This window comes from Mirounga leonina, unplaced genomic scaffold (assembly GCF_011800145.1).
Source record: "Mirounga leonina isolate KUSES-001 unplaced genomic scaffold, KU_Mleo_1.0 Mir_176, whole genome shotgun sequence".
NCBI classification, from domain to species: Eukaryota; Metazoa; Chordata; class Mammalia; order Carnivora; family Phocidae; genus Mirounga; species Mirounga leonina.
In genome coordinates, this window is record NW_023270454.1 from 39,802,565 (window position 1) to 39,815,585 (window position 13,021).

Here is a 13,021-nt window from a genome sequence, read left to right on the forward strand (position 1 = left end):
AGTTTTTTGACACCTGAAAGATTTGTGATTTTGTTTTCTTGAGAAGCTTAGCAAGAAATTAGTTCAATTTAGTATGATTTCAAAATAGTAGGCATTATTAAAATATTCTAGATAATATGGCAATTTAAGGATGCGACAGGATTATACTAGAAGTCAGTTAGGTCTTATAGAGTAAGTAAACCAAGCAAACCGATTTCAAATCAAGCTAAAATCATTTAGTAAGCACCTAAAGTATGCAAACCACGTCTCAGATACTCTCCATCACCCGTGAGCTGTCTAGTGCGGATGGAAGACGTATAACTGACTAATAAAAATTTATGGTAGAATAAAATGAACTCTATAATACTTGTATAAGCAAAGTACATTTGGGTCATCTTGGAAGAAGAAATTAATTCGATAAATGTTGAAGTAGGGGGAAGAGGAAGAAAGTGTCCAACAGCAGAAAATAAAATCAGTATTTACCACCCCACCCCCAACAATTCCCATTTCTCAGCCCCTGAGACTCACCTTCCTCTGGGATATTTTAGAAAAAGGATGTTTGCCTCACATTTGTTCCTGAGTCACCCTCTTTGCAGCTGCTTCTGTGAGTCACTTGCTCCTCTCCGTTACCCTCAGCTCTGCTCGGATTCTCCATCCTGGCCGCCCCCCTGGATGATCGGGGATTGCTGTTCTCATGACATAATGATGGTGTCCCTGGAAGGATATAAGATCACACTTCCTTTTGTTGCTTTTCTCTTTAATTTCCCACAACACCATCAATACAAAACATGTGCCTATTTGGTAGATTTAATTAAAGGATTGGTGAAAACCAGGGGCATTTGTTTATAATATAGGAGGATAAGACTTAAAATTGGATGACAAATACGATAATTCTCACAGCCCAAAAGGAAAAACCCAAAGTCCTTTACAGGCATCCTTTTGGGGAAATATCCTAATTCCTAACTTTGCTCTCTTGCTTGAAATCCAGCCTCCTCTTGCCCCTTCTAAGAATGGCTAAATTCTTCAACCCTTCAAATGCAAATCCTTACTACTACTACTGTATGAAACCTCCCCCCCCCCACCCCGCCCCTGGATGACTCAAGGACACAATATCTAGAGTAAAGCATTATTCCAATGGGGAGACTCAGGACAGCCGAGATGAGGGCTGCGCTGCAAGTCCCATGTGTCTTCTGAACTCTCTATGCCAATCTGCTGTGAACCCGGGCATCTTCATCATTCTTGCAGTTTTCCCAGTGGATTGCCGTTGGACTGAACGTGTCTCACACTCCTTTTCTAGTAGAAACAATACTTTTCAAAGATGGTATACTCTAAATTTACATTAGAGGAGACATGCTTTTTCTGAATGTGAAGTTATCCGCCTATATTCTCCTGCCCACAATGGAAATTACACTTTACCCGGTTGTGCCAAGAAGTTTGGTCTCTTTTTCCTACTTCCAGGCGATTCCCAGAGGCCTACCTGTGTTTCAGAAATACAGCCTTCTGTGCCAACAAACAGAACCATCCACCCTGACGGCCAGCATTTATTACATAAAAATGAAGAAGGAGATTTCAAAGTTCATTCTTTTCTGAGGGCCTGACTGAATTCATGGGCAGGCCTCTTCTTCTCAGGGATCTCTGTTAGGGTAAGGGAGACAAAGCACAGGAATAGACACAAACAGCCAAAGAGCTGTCTGGTGTACAAAGAACCCCTACTCTTCCTTAGGCTAACAGAATCCACCTCCTTAAGCTCAGGAATGGACATGTGACCAGCCTGAGCCAATCACGATACTTCATATTTTCAGCCACACAAATTCATCCAAGGCTTGGAAACAGGTTTTAAACCTAAGCCTGGCCCATCAGAGTCCCGCCTTTGTATTTTAATCTAAAATTGGATGAGAGAAGCCTCTTTTCCTCTAAGGGTGATGAATGACTGAAACCCTGCTTTCTGCCATGAAGAAAGAACCTTCCCTCCACAGTAAAATAGAATAAAACCAGTATGAATAGGAAAGCAGAAGTGAGATTCAAAAGAGTATGTTCCTTAGTGCTTGAGTGCCTGGTTCCAGCCCCTGAGGTCTTCAAAATTGCTGTAGTTCCTAAGAACCATTCTTCAATTCTCTGAGTTATTCCAGTATTCTTTTAATTTAGCTCAAATCTTACTTAAACTGGATCGAATTGAGTTTCTCTTCTTGCACACAAAATGTTCCTGAGATTATACCCTGTCCACACCAAATACCTTCCCTAAGGGTGGGAATGAAGACAGGAGAAGTTACCCTTCCATTTGAACAGAAGCAAATCCTACATATGCAATCAGAAAGTCCTTCTCTGGGGCCTGGCATTATTCTACATAGAGTCAAATGGGACTCTACAGAAAAGGATTTTCTAACACGCTAATGTATCACAGATCCTATACATCCGAATGCACCAGTTGTTAAATAGAGCCTGGTGCCTCCTAAGTATCAAACCAATTGCATATGCTACAAACTTGTCTTCAGAACATAACTGCAATACATCTATGCATGTGATGTCTAATAATTATTGGGCAACTTATGATCAGTGAAACAAAATGGTGACATGGCATACCAAGAATTGTACTTGAGATCCGTTTTATCCAAAGGATAAATCTTGCTAAAGTTTTTTTCTTCTTTTCCAACTTCACAAAAAATATGATAGAGTTTTAGAGTAGCATGTTTGATGACAAGTTTTGTAAGCCTCTAACTGGGGCGTCCCCTAATCTGAGAGAACTGACCATGCTCCTGCAGAATGCCATAGCCACTAACCCAGACCACCTCCTGTGAACAAGTAGGGAGACTCAAGGAACCCCAGGCTCATAATTCCTAATGCTTTGCTGCAAGTGTTTTCTTTGGGAATATCACAATAGCATATAATTTCTGTAAGATTTGTGCATCAATTCTCAAAACCTCTGACCCAGTCCTATGAAGAACTACTTTGAGGCCCCAGAAATCAAGAAATACTGAGAAATGTAGACTCTAGTGGAGTTTTTACCAATAGGTAGATCAGAGAGCTGGATAACTTCTAGATATTCAGCCCAAGCCCTAGTTGTTACCAAGGGGTAAAAAACCTCAATGCCTACATTATATACCTTACCAACTACAACTCCATGCTTCAAAAGCAATGTGAGTTATTCACATGTAATCCAGATGTCGGATGAGTCCCTTTGCCTCTTAAGATGGTTCAAACTCCCATTCCAAATTTCTCCAGTGGAAGTCCAGTGCCCTGCCCCAGATTCCTGAGTATTCCTAGGGGACTTTCATTCCCACTGTTATTTCGGACTCCGACTGCTGATTCCACTGATGAGTTTAACTGACAGATTACCTTGCCATGTGGCACACTCAGTCCCTATTCTGCACCACATTAACCCAGACATGGAACCCAGCCCCTCGGCCCCGCCCGCAGGACACTTACTCATATATGCACTGTGTTTACACAGGGAATTCGTGTATATGGCACAGTTCTCCAAAAACTTGGGACAGTGATGGTGTTTCTACAGAAATAAAAAGATTATATGACTGAACACGGCCAGTTCCACATCTTAAAAGATTTTAAGGTCTCTCCCGTATTAACCTACCAGGTGCTCTCCCACAGATCCTGTTTGCTCAGTTTTCCCCAACCCCAGGTGTTTATTGCAGAGCAGTTTGCTCTGAGCGTTCTTTCTTTGTGTCCAGCTACCCGTGCCCTGGGGATGCACCTTCCACCCAAGTAACTTACGGAGTATTTCCCTAAAATGGATTCTGGTCCCAGCTGCCAAGAATTTTCCACCTAATGTGCATAGAATGAATTAAACCCTGACACTGGAGAATTCTAAAGCACTCGAGCTTTTCTCGCACCACATTTCATGGGTTCTTACATCAGAACAATAAAAGCTCTCGCCTTCCTTCACCTCTCTCATCCTAAAGAGCTTTGTGTTACCAGTTCATTCGCTGCAGGTAAGTCCCCACCAAGACATGATACTGTTACTATACTCCTGGAAGTTGGTCTGTTAGAACATCTAGGTTTTTGATAATGCATAATAAATTAATTGAACCCCAAATTAAACTTAAAAAGACACATTTGCAAGAATGGAAAGGAAGTTAGATTCCTTCCTGTAGCAGAACATGTGGGATTGAAGAATGTAAATGACATCAGGAAACGGTTGGTCTTCAGATAGATGTGTTTGTCCTCTAAAGTGATTAATCACCACGTCATTTTGAACTTTAAAGTGGCTATTTTCCCAATTCTGCAAGATCATTCCAGTCAAAGAAAGTGTTTATTTTCTACTTTGATTTGAGGAATGGGAAAGGGAGCAGGCATCTCTCTCCCTCTAGAGAGGGTGGGTAATGAATATGACCGAAAAATCCATGAGTTTGTATTCTTTCCTTTGAGTCCAGAAACACATTTGTGTGAACTATATCCGGGTATGGAGGGCTAGGATTTTAATGCTGTGGCCTAAGGTCCCAGCTACCTAAAACCAATTCAAAAACAGGAGAATCCGGTGACAGGGAATCAGCCTTCTTTCCTCCTTGGAACTGCTGACATTATGTCAGCTCCCCCGGCCTTGCTGACCTCACCCTGTGATCTCTAACTCCTCCCACCCTCAGCCTGGAGCATAGACTCAGTCTAAATCTTCCCTCCCATATCTCACTGAGCTCCAGCCCCAAACATCTGCCTGCAGTTCCCCAAACACACGAGGCATGTTCTGGCTTTAGAGCCTTTGCACTGCTGCTTCTCGAGCTGGGCAGGTCGTCCTCCATATATCCATCCCCATGGCAGCTTCACTCTCTTCATCCCCTCACACAAGCTCTCTCTGACCACCTTACCTACAAGAGGATCCGTGTCCTCCTTTAGCCCTCTCCCTTACTTTATCTTTCTTCATAGAACTTATTGCTGCCTGATATTCTGTATAATAACTTAATATCTGTCTCCCTAGTAGAGTCCCTGAGATCAAGATTGTTGTTCAGGGCATCACTGGATCTCCTGTGCCTAGAACAGTGACTCTCACGCGGTAATTGAATCAGTGAATAAATGAATGAATGAGTGATAACCTTGGAAGAAACTGTGTAACTTAGTGGTTTGGTGCATAGACTTTTGAGATAGGAAATCTGGTTCGAATTCTGGCTCCTCTCTTTACAAGCTGTCTGGACTTCGCCGAGTCACTTATCCTATATCACAGGATTATTGTACAGACTAAGTGAAGTAACATATGAAAGTCATTTAGCAGGATAAGCATCGTTGTTTTCCTATTGTTCCAGCCTCTTATTTTATAGATGAAGGACCAGAGGTAGACTGAGGCAGAGGAACTGGGGCAGCATCTCTAATCTTGGGGATGACTTGTGCAGAGAAGGAAACAAATCTCCCATTCCCTCATAAAGGCATACCAAAACCTTAAGAATATACTCTCACCTTGCCTCAGCAATTTTACTTCTGCAAATGTATCCCAAGGAAATGATCACCTATGTGGGCAAAGATTCTGCCACACAGATTTTTATCGCAGTCTTATTTAAAACAAGAAGGGAGTTGCCTGGGTGGCTCAGTTGGTTGAGCATCTGCCTTTGGCTCAGGTCGTGATCCCAGGGTCCTGGGATCGAGTCCTACATCAGGCTCCCTGCTCAGCAGGGAGTCTGCTTCTTCCTCTGCCTGCTGCTCCCCCTGCTTGTACTCTCTCTCTTTCTCTGTCAAGAGAATGAGTAAAATCTTTAAACAAACAAACAAATAAAAATAAAACAATAAGAAATTAGAACGATACTAGGTGTCCAAGAGGGAATTGATTTGATAAATTAGGGTATGGTTAGATGATGTGATATTACATGGCTATTTAGAACTAAATTGAAGAAGATTAGTAAGAGGAAAAAATGCTTACATATACTCAAATAAGAAGGACCAATATCATCAGAAACTCTGGGTGGTTGGAATCAGAATGAATTGTATTTTCTTTGTATATCTCTGAATTTCCCATATTTTCTTTAGTAAATAGGCATTCAGTCTTTTAAATAAAAATAATAATAGCTTGTTAGCATTCTCATAATAAAAAGTTACCACATTTTATGGGGAGAGCAATGAGGGATGCCTAAACTTGAGGAAGTTTCCCAAGTTCAGAGGGAATGAAATTTTTTTCTAGATGTCATGATTTTAAGTGAGCAATCCCCCTAAAAGCTTTGGCACACAGCAGATTCCAGAGTAGTCTAGCTTCATGACCATTAGGACCAACTGCCGTGTGTCCAGAACATCTACATTACTCTGTATTAGCACATTTAACTGATGACATTAGCAATGTTGCATTTTAAAAACCAAATTGACTTATAGCATTGCTCATTCGATTTAAATACTAGAGTGATTCATCATTTACAGTAAATCTATTAGATAAATTACACTGCAAAATGCAGCATCGTCAGTGTGGCAGGCCTGCCTGGAAATTAAGAATGGAAAGGGAAATTGAAGGAGAGAGATTCCTATCCGTGATTTGAAATTTAAACTTAGATTGCTATGGCAAGCATCTGAGCCTCGGCCAAAGAGGACAAGGCATCTGCCACATGTCTAAGATATTCCACTCTAATAATAGCCGAGGACCTCTTTTGGAACAGGTTAATGCCTTGCTTCATAAGGAAAAATCTTGAATGTTAAAATACTTTTAGGATTATTTCCTTACCCTTTAAATTTTTTTTTCACAATGTAACTGGGCTGCATATGTGATATATGCAACCATGGTTGGGTTTCTGCTGGTTAAATATAGTCCCAAACCCACAGCATGTTCAGCTGGGGGCCCTCGCTCACCAGATGTTATTCCACTAATAGTGAGTGAGCTCATCCTTGGTGTGGAAGGTTATTCATTTGGGAGAGAATAATGAAAGTGAGACAATCATTACGTCACCTTTTCCTGTACATTATTCTCCCCTGCAGCTAACAAGGAAAACATGCTGCCATGTTAGTAGTAAGCTAAGTCATGTTCTTGCTTTCTTAGATCAACTTAAAGTGAATCATAGGGTAATTCTAGTCCAGATTAATTATTTTAAATATATTATGTGATAATTTGCATTTGGAGAAAGAGACTTGGGAATGGTCTTTGTCTCAAACCCAAGCGCCATGACTATCTGAGGTGTGATTATCAGCACCCGATGCCCAGAGGCACTGTCCTCTCTCCACACCTTTGCAGAAGTTAGCTTATTGTCCTCAGGGGACCATTTGAGAGGCAGAGCCTGCTGTTTCTGGAAACACGAAGACTTCTGAATAATGAAGTAAACTTTTCATTTCATTTTCATATTCAAGTAAAATAATGCTCATGAGATCATGTCTTTTTTCTGTTTGAATGACTCATCTGGCATTACCTATCAAACCCCAAGTTCAAGTTCAGAGTAAAATTAATTGATAGATAATACAGCAAACAGGCAATCTCTCTCTCTTTCATACACACACACACACACACACACACACATTTGTTAAAGAAACAAAAGCAATCTTTATGTGAAAAACTATTTTTTTTAGAAAACACACATTTAAACTAATGATGTAATGTATGGTGATTAACATAACATAATAAAATTTAAAAAAAAGAAAACACACATTTATCATTAAGAACTTTAACTCATTACTGAATTTTATCACAGCTTTCCTTTAAATACAATAACAATTCAGCAGCAAGCAATTTTACTAAATTTCTTTAGATGGTTTTAACTTTCTGCCAAGAGCCTAAACTGATCTAGTTTTTCTAGTGTCATATTCATCTTTATAGAACTTGGCTCCAAAAGGAAATGAGACATCCAATAATGACCCACCTGAGGAAGTTCTTCAGTTGGGCGCCCCGTCTGGGCCCTCGCGATCCCTTGTGCTCTCTTGAGCTGCCCGTGTCTTCATTTAGGCACTCAAGTGTCATCTCAGAGAGAAAGTTTGGTGCCTAGAGAAAATCGTGGCCCATTATAAAGCCTTCCATACTTTTTATTTCTATCACATTTGCCCATATTGGTCTCTACCCGGTATCTGCCACCTTCTATGGCACACTTCGTGCAAAGAGCACTGTACTGAAATTCAGGATTTCTGGGGTGGTTCCCAGCTTTACACATTTTCTCTCTCCTCTTCTTTCCACTTTTCAGACTCCTCATTTGTCAAAGTGAAATAATATCCCAGGTGACAAAAAGTCCTGAAATTCTTGGCACATTCATATTTAATAAATTTGAATAGGTTGGGACTTGCCAGTGGATCCAGGGCCCTAGGCACTCTTGCCTTCATAGGCCCCTTCCTCCATAAAAAGATATTTAAAATTATATTTTATTCTCTGACATGGACCATAATAACATCTTTCTAGCTATGTCTCCCGAGGCAAGGGAAACAAAACCAAAAATAAACTAAAAAATTAAAAGCTTCTGCGCAGTGAGGGAAATAATGAACAAAACTAAAAGGCCACCTACTGAATGGAAGAAGATACTTTCAAGTGACATATTTAATAAAGGGCTAGTATCCAAAATATATAAAGAACTTATACTATAACTCAACACCCCAAACCCAAATAATCCAATAAAAAAGTGGCAGAAGACATGAACGGACATTTCTCTAAAGAAGGCATCCAAATGGCCAACAGAAAACAAAACAAAATGGCCAACAGACACATGAAAAGATTCTCAACATCACTCATCATCAGGGAAATGCAAATCAAAACAACAATGAGATATCACCTCATACCCGTCAGAATGGCTAAAATCAACAACACAAGAAATGAGAGGTATTGGCAAGGATGTGGAAAAAGGGGACCCCTCCTGCACTGTTGGTGGGACCCTCAGCACTGTGCCTGATAGATAAGTCAGCACTGTCCCAACTCCCCACTGTGATGTCATAGTTTGCTCTCTCCCCTCTATCCCGGACAGCTTTTGTTGTTGCTGTGCCCCCTTCCTTTCTTTCCCCTTTTTTGCTGATTGTTTCCAGTAGAGATAGGTTGCCTCTTTCCCTTGTCTCCAGCCTCCCTTATGTTCTTCAACCCTGGTGAGTCAAGACACTCTTGCAAACAGACACAGCTCAAAGAATTAAAAATATCATGTGGCGCCTGGGTGGTTCAGTCGGTTAAGCATCTGACTCTTGGTTTCGGCTCAGGTCATGATCTCAGAGTTGTGAGATTGAACCCCATATCGGGCTCCATGCTGGGCGTGGAGTCTGCTTAAGATTCTCTCTCTCTGCTCCTCCTCCCTCTAAAAAAAAGAAGAACCACTTCTAAGTGGAGAAGAGATTTCTGGGATCACATGCACCAAATTTTAAGAATGGTTTTTATTAGGCTTTGGGCTTTGGGTGACTTTTCTTTTTCTTCTTGGCAATTTCTATATTTCTCACATTTTTGAAATGAGCATAATTTTTAATAGAAAGGATAAAAATAGTAAAATTTAATTTTAATAAGGATCAACTATTATATTTTTCCAGAATAGGTGCTGACCCAGCTTCTATTTACCCATTCCAGAACAGTTCCTTGGTCTCGATAGTATGCCTTGCTAACTCCATATCCTTCAATAGTCAGTGTCTTTCCAGGCTAACTCTGGACTTGGCCATATAACTTGCTTTGGCCAATGGATTAATGCTACCAGTAGAGTTTTAAATAACCATTTTCTTGAAACCATGTTTTGGGTTGGAGAGTAAGACACACCTTTCAAAAGACTTTTAAGTTTCTTTCAGCCAGCATGATCACCAAGAGAGAGAAAGAAGAAAAATCTTTGCATTTTCCTTTAACACATTTTCCATCTGCTATCATCTGAAAGTGCGAAAGAACTTCAAGTGCCTCGGTACTTAAAAGGGAGGAGTTAATATGATGAGACACAATAAGTTGAATATTTTTCTCAGTGGGTGGCCTTGCAAATACACACCACACACACACACACACACACACACACAGACTCTGACCTAGCTAACCATATGGTCCTCATTTTCTGTATCTATTTCTATTTATGTTAACACAAGAATTCTGCCACTGTAAGTCGGCTGACTAACCTTTTGACCCTTGTTTCTTTCTTATATTAAACAGAGGGCTTAGCTGGAAACATTTCTTGGGTGCTGTTTTCTTCAGTTTTCCTCACACGGGAAAAAGAGTAGAAGGCTAAATTGCTCAGTAAAAAATCACATTCACATTATTATTTTCTTTTAAGGTGTCCCCCTAACTGCATCGTCTAAATCTTTTTCTTTTTGCATTTCATTTATTTAAGGCCGCAGTCTTGCCGTCTTCCTTTCCACCAAGAAACAAAGCAAAAAGATCCTGAATGATTTTAGCACATGAAGAGAGGGAATTAGTAAACAATCCAACAACTACTACCATGGTCCTTCCGTCTTACTGGACACCATGGGAAGTTGTAAGTGGTTCCTGGCGCAACTGAGAAGTCTGTGGCCTGGGTGTCCACAGACTCTCCACTCTTGGGCTGGGTGGGGACCATGGGGACTGGGATAGCTGCTATTCAGCTCCTGCCAACTGTTGCCATGTGGGAATGGAGGCCTTGTCTTGCCAGGTCAGCTAGTTTTTCCCAAAAAGCTTTTTTGCCTGAAATCTCTCCATTAAAAAAAGTTGTCAACTAATTCACATTTTTAAAAAATACTGTGTGGGTCAACAAATGTGGAAGCCAAATCAAATAAGTCTGTATGGCCTGATGTGGGCCATAGCCTGCCAGTTTGTACTTTCTGCTTTACATTATAAACTTCCTCAGAATTTAAAAATGCTTAGCCCTCCAAATAACTTGGTGCCATTTATAATGATCTATGTACACGATATGGAGAAAAACCTTAAATAAGCCTACTTGGACACAAATTCTAAACAGTAAAATCAGCCACTTCAGTCATTTGGTGCTAACAGGGCAAAGTAATTTCTTGACAGAATTTTTCACTTCTAAATAGTTGTTTTGACATCATGGAGATTCAGCCTAAAGTATGTATGCAGCAAGGCTTAGTATTATATTTTTTTTAGAATCAGGTCTATATCAGCATCCCCCTCCTGACACACACACATGTAAAATACTACTCCACAACAAAAATGACCCCTATAGACGATTATTTGGGGTCCCTGCAGGATTATTATTGCTGGATGTAACAAGGGGTTGGCAAGGATGTGGAGAAATTGGAACCTTTGTACCCTGTTGGTGGGAATGTAAAATGAGGCAGCTGCTATGTAAACAGTATAATGGTTCTTCAAAAATTTAAAAAATAGAATTACCATATGATCTGGCAATCCCACTTCTGACTATATATATCTCCAAAATGATGGAAAGCAGGGTCTTGAAGAGATATTTGTACACCCATGTTCATAGCAGCATTATTCACAATAGCCAAAAGATGAAAGCAACCAAAGTGTTCATTGACAGTTGAATAGAAAAACAAAATGTGGTCTATACATACAATGGTGTGTGTAGAATGGTGGCCACCAGGGGCTGGGTGGGGGAAAAAAGTAGTTTTTATTTGGTGGGTGTATTAATCAGGGCTCTCCAGAAAAACAGAACCAAAATGATGCCTATATACATAGTGAAATTTATTTGAAGACAGTGGCTCATGCAATTATTGAGACTGACAAGTGGAAAGTCTGCAGGGCAGGCCATCAGGCCAGAGACCTGGGGAGGAACCGATGTTACGGTTTAAATCTGAAGGCTATCTGCTGGTAGAATTCCCTCTTGCCTGGGGCAGGTCAATCTTTTTTTCTATTCAGGCCTTCAACTGATTGTAAGGCCCATCCATGTTAGGAGAGCAATCTGCTTTACTCAGAGTCTACCAATTTAAATGTAAATATCATTTACATATCATTAAATATCAAAAAGAAATAGCCAGAATAATGTTTGATGAAGTATTTGGGTACTATGGCCTGGTGAAGTTGATACTTAAAGTTAACCATCACAAGATGCCTGGGTGGCTCAGTTGGTGAAGCGTCTGCCTTTAGCTCAGGTCATGATCCTGGGGTCCTGGGATGGAACTCTGCATTGGGCTCTCTGCTCAGCAAGGAGCCTGCTTCTCCCTCTCCCACTGCCACTCCCCCCGCTTCTGCTCTCTCACTCTCTCTTTCTCTCCCTCAAGTAAATAAAGTGTTTAAAAAAATTAATCATCACAATGGGTATAGAGTGTCAGTTTTATAAGATTGAAGTTCTGGAAATTAGTTGCATATCAGTGTAAATATACCTAACCCTACTGAAATTTACACTTTAGAATGGTTAAGTTGGTAAATTTTATGTTATGTGTATTTTGTCACAATTTTGTAAAAAGTATATTCGATCTTTCACCTGGGCCTGCAGCACCAGCAGGATGGGCAAGTGTCAAGGTCTTCGTAAGGAAGCTCCACAGCCACAAACAGGACCAAAAGTGGCGTGATAAACAGTACAAGAAAGCACATCTGGGCACAGCCCTAAAGGCCAACCCTTTTGGAGGCACATTACATTCAAAGAGAATTTTGCAGGAAAAAGTTGGGGGTAAAGTCAAACAGCAAAATTCTGCCACCAGGAAGTATGTCAGGGGCCAGCTGATCAAAAATGGCAAGAAATTCACAGCTTTCATACCGATATTACAGAAAACAATGAAGTTCTGGTTGCTGGATTTGATTGCAAAGATCATGCTGTTGGTGACATTCCTGGAATCCACTTTAAGGTTGTCAAAGTAGCCAATGTCTTTCTATTGGCCTTTTGCAAAAGCAAGAAGAAAAGACCAAAATCATAAGTTTTGATGATGCAAACATGATAGTAACAAGCTTTCACATTCAAAAAAAAAAAAAAAGTACATTAGAGAGAGAAATGTTCTTTCACCAAATACAAAAATAAATCTTTCCATAAGAGACATTAGCGTAGAAACTGGATTATATCCTAACTTTAGGGTTTTGCAAATGACCCCAAAAAATGTTCTTCATATAATATGCAAACTTCTATCAAAGTTGAGAGGGTAAATAATTATATCTCAAAAAAGCTAGTTCTGTGAGGAGTTAAGATTACATAATCCAGGTAGATTGCTTCCCGGGGATATAATTTTCCTCAGGAATAGAGCATAGAGAGTAAGAGAAATAGAAGTTAATACATTCCTTTGATTATGACTCTCAAATAACAAAGTTTTCAACGGAAGTGTTGGT

The 13,021-nt window shown here is 40.2% G+C and overlaps 1 pseudogene; it reads left to right on the forward strand.

Moving 5' to 3' along the window:
• The first annotated feature begins 12,210 nt into the window (after positions 1-12,210).
• On the forward strand, positions 12,211-12,618 carry LOC118022449 (annotated as a pseudogene).
• The last annotated feature ends 403 nt before the right edge of the window (positions 12,619-13,021 follow it).